Source organism: Panicum virgatum, chromosome 5K (assembly GCF_016808335.1).
Source record: "Panicum virgatum strain AP13 chromosome 5K, P.virgatum_v5, whole genome shotgun sequence".
Taxonomy (NCBI): domain Eukaryota; kingdom Viridiplantae; phylum Streptophyta; class Magnoliopsida; order Poales; family Poaceae; genus Panicum; species Panicum virgatum.
This window is the reverse complement of record NC_053140.1, coordinates 37,996,453-38,001,217: the sequence shown is the minus strand read 5'-3', so window position 1 is coordinate 38,001,217 and position 4,765 is coordinate 37,996,453.

The window sequence follows — 4,765 nt, the reverse complement described above, 5'->3', positions numbered from 1 at the left end:
TGCTGTTCTCGGGCCGAAAAGTTAGGGTTGCCCGGAGTCTCCGGGCATATACCCGGAGTCTCCCGGTAACTGTTCGCCCAACGGCTATTTTTGGGTCAAGGGGTATAAATACTCCCTCCCCTCCTTCAGTTCTCTCTCTTGCCATTCCTTCGAGCTGAACTCCTTCCAAAGCCAAAAGAGAGCTCTCTCACTCCCCTCTCTTCATTCTTGAGTGATTCCTTTGAGGGATTTGAGTGAGAAGCAAGCGAGAGCAAGGATTCGTGCTAGTGAGCCTCCTTTCCATCTCTTGAGCACTTGGTTTTGGTCTAGCCTGTGGATTCAAGTTTGTTACTCTTGGAGCCTTGAGTTCCTAGACGGCTAGGCGTGCTTGTGACTGCTCAATCAAGATTGTGAGCTGCACAAGAAGTTTGTAAGCTCCATTCCTCGCCGAGGAATCCATAGTAAGTGACCTTGGGCTTGAGAGGTGATCTCGCCCTTAGGAGAGGAGCATAGGGGTTCTTGAGCACCGTCTCTCTAATCCTTCCTCAACAGAGACGTAGCACCTTCGGGTGTGAACTTCGGGAAACAAATCCTTGTCTCTTTCGTGTTAACTTATTTGATTTCATTGCTATTTGCTTGTGAGACTTCTTTTCTAGGGTTTGAGCTCGATCTACTCACTCACGAGTTTCTATTGAGTTTTTTTTGTTGGATATCAACCTTAAGGAACCCCTGGTACTCGTACTTTAGCTCGATCTACTTTTCATACACAGATTCCTACAGTTTCTTTTCAGGTTGTTCATACCCGTAGACTCCGGTCATAGCTCCGTATACTCCGGACCACAAAACCCGGAGTATCCGGGCTGAATCTGCGTCTGACAGGTTTTTAAGTGTCTTTGAGTTGCAGATTGCCTATTCACCCCCCTCTAGGCATCTTAAGGTCCTTTTAGAACCACGTTAAATCGTGTGTCTTGGTGTCTTCACGGGAGTTTGCATATTCTCTCCCTTACCTCTTTACTTACCGTATTACGTTTCCATATTTACTCTATCTTGCGTGCCTTCACTTTCCTAGTTAGTTTGATTAGGATTGACTATAGGTTGCAAGTCTTTTGGGATAAGTAGAGAGTAGTATAGATAAACCTTAGTCATAACTAGCATGTGTAGGATGTGTTAGGTTTATCTTATGCAAGTAGTTTGAGCCCTAGGTTAGAAAGCAAATTAGCGACCCCATTCACCCCCTCCTCCTCTAGGGTCGGACACCCCGGTGATCCTTACAATTGGTATCAGAGCTTGGTCTCACACCTCTTACGAGTATTAGCCAATTCCATTGGTAAATTTGTGAGAAAGCTCGTAGGAGACCCGTCGACTTCACCGTCGAGTGAGTATCATGTCCGGGGAAGGGATGAGTATCGATAGGGCTCCATTTTTCGATGGCACGGGTTTACCTCGATGGAAAGTGATTATGCAAGCACATCTCCAAGCCCGTGGGCTTGATGTTTGGCGTGTCACCGAATTAGGCAAGAAAAATGAGACTAAGGCCGAAAGACAATATGATGCCATTGCTAAATTAATTCTATTGTCCTCGTTATGTGATAGTGTTTTTAATCGTGTTTTTGCTAATGAAAATGCTCATAAGCTATGGAAGCAAATTGTCGAGAATCATGAGGGCACAAAGGAAGTTGCCAATCAAAAATATCATATTCTCGGCGAGGAGCTTAGTAGATTTAAGCAACTTCCCAATGAAAATGCTCATGACATATATTCATGATTAAATACTCTTGTCAATGAAATCAATGCCTTAGGTCTCAATCAACTTAAAGATGAAGAAATCAACCGCAAGATTCTCCGAAGCCTTCGCAAGTCCGACTACGACATCATCAACACACTCTTGCAAAAGGAAGACTTGGTCAAGCTTACACCCAACCAAGTCATCAATCAAATCATTGCTCATGAGTATAGTATAGGAATGATAAAGAAGGAGAAAGAGTCCACCTCTTCTTCAAGCCGCAAAAATCTTGCCGCCAAGCATTCATGCAAATATCAACCAAGGCGACAAGACTCATCAAACTCAAGTGAAGAAGAAGAAGAGGATGAGAGTAATGATGAATCAAGTTCAAGCGATGAAGAATATCCAAGGGTCGTGCTATACCATCACCGCAAGATTACCGAGCATGTACATGAGCTCTATGAGCTTGGGTACAAAACTCTCATTAGAGGGAGCGCGGTTGGGATGGAGAAGATGGTGAAGAAAAAGAACAAATCAAGATCTCAAGCTCTCTCCGTCATCTACAAGCCCAAGAAAAGTGGTGAAAGCTCAAGTCATAAGAAAAATTCCAAGAGCTCCACCACCCATCGCCCTCGGAGATCATCACCACCTCCCATGTGTCTCATGGTACAAGGTAATAACGATGTAAGTGATGACTCCTCCTCCAATGATAAATCCGATGTTGAAACTGATGAAATTAGTGAGATGATGACACTTCTCCATAATCAACAAGGACATCTCACTAAACAAAATAAAGAAATCAAAGCTCTCAAGGCTAAAGAAAAACTTCATGCCTCATTTGTCTCAAGATATGAGAACTTGCTAAACAAATACAATTTGTTAGACAATGAGCATGAAGAGCTTAAAATGAAATTTAAGAGTCTTGAATCTAAAAGTGAATCATCATCGGATAAATCATTTTCTTGCAATATTCCTTGTGCTATTCCCATTGTCAAGGTAGATGCGTCTACCTCTTGTGATCTAACCCCTTGCAATGAGGATGTGGTTGTAGAAACATGTGATGATCTCATTGCCAAGGAGAATGATGAGCTCAAGCAAGAGGTAGAAAGGCTATATACGGACTTTAGGCGGCTCAAAGTAAAGTACACTCAAGAGCAAGCCCAATCTTCTCAAGATAACACCTCCGCGGGCGTGAAGAAGCTTGAGAAGGGAGAAACAATGACTTGCTTCAAGTGTTGCAAAGAAGGCCACAAGTCCTACCAATGCAAGGAGAAAGAGGGCAAAGCAAAGGGCAAGGAAAATGGCAAGCCCAAGAACTTGAACAAGATCAAGAAGGGACACAAGAAGGCTAAGGAGATCAAGAAAAATACATCTCCAAACTTGAAGGCGTCATACATGTACACCAAGCCCACCCACAAGAACAAGCAAAAGAGCAACCACTACATACTTGAAAAGAAGAAGAATGGCAAGGTGGTAGCTCATGTCATGGGTTGGAGAACATATGGATGGAACCGACCTATTTGGGTGCCCAAGGATATTATTCATACCATGGATGGCTCTCAAAAGGTTTGGATCCCTAAAATTTAGGCGCCAAACAAGCACTACGGTGAATTTGGAGACTTGGCAAGGTTTGGGATGCATGAGTAGGGATGCATCATGCAAAGTTGAATTAAAGCCAAGTTGTGGATTAAATATTAGTGACCCAAATTCCCCTCCCTACATATGAGGTAATGAGTTAAGGTAAAAGGATGATCTCAATTTCATTTGATATCCTTCATGCATCATTGTAGCTCAATGCCTCTTTAGGATTGCATGATCTTATCTTTACTATTGGTATCTTTCATTTGATATGCCTTCCTAAAAATTTCACATGGTAGGTTATCCATATTTTATCATATCTTGTTGCAACCTACATGAGCTTAATTGATTCTCTCACATGGCATATGTCTTCCATAGCATATCTTGCAATTTGATATCTCTCATATTTGTGATAAAAATGCTTTTGATATCAATTGCTTGCTTATGGTGCCATGATTAGCAAGTTATAAAGTTAAATCCCCATTATGTGAATTACAAGTGCATATATTTATTTAAAGTGATTCAAATACTAATGCACACATTTAGGGTGAGCTAACTCTATAACTTACGTTTGTGTGACTAATATGCTTTACAAGTGTTATTTGTTGTAGTCACCTAGAGCTATCTCCATGAGTTCAAATTTCTTTTGAACACTACCCCTACAAGTCATAATTGGCATCACAATTGGTGTTAAGATGAGAAGTGCCACAAGCTTTGAAAAAGGGGGAGCTTGAAAAATTGGTGTTAAGATGAGAAGTGCCACAATTGGTGTTAAGATGAGATATGCTAAATTTAGTGGGTATAACACTCTATCACTAGTAAATTCCTTTTGCTACTAATGCTCCTTGTTGGTGGTGGTTATGAAGCTTTTAGGTGTTTGATGACAAAGGGGGAGAAATGTACCCTAAAAGCAAGCAAATAGTTTGGAGTAAATGATGCCATTAGCAAGGAGGAGGAATGGAAAATGCAATGCAAAAAGATGCATGGTGACAGGGGGAGGTACTTAGTCAATATGGGGGAGAAGTGCAATTTGATGATCCCATGGACTAAGGTACAAAAATTTTCATTGCTCATATGATTCAAACCACACAATTGTCTTACATTGGCCACAAGCCATTGTTTCACAATTAATATCAAGCCGGAAGCATTTCGTCCTATGGACTAATCAAATGCCGGTGGCTTTTAAAATGAGCATTGAAATGTCATCCGAGCAAGCTAAGTAGTTTCTAACTTTTCAATTTGGTACCAATTTCTTATTCTTGCAATTCATCTTGCTTGCTTTGGTTGTGTTGTCATCAATCACCAAAAAAGGGAGATTATAGCGAAAATGGCCTCTCATGCCATATTTCAATATAATGTTTTGGCGATTGATGACACACACAACACTTGGACTAATATATGTGTTAAGATGATCATTATCGGGCTTATAGGTCCAAGGGATGAAAAGATACAAAACCCCGAAGAAATCAGGTCGAAAGGACCAAG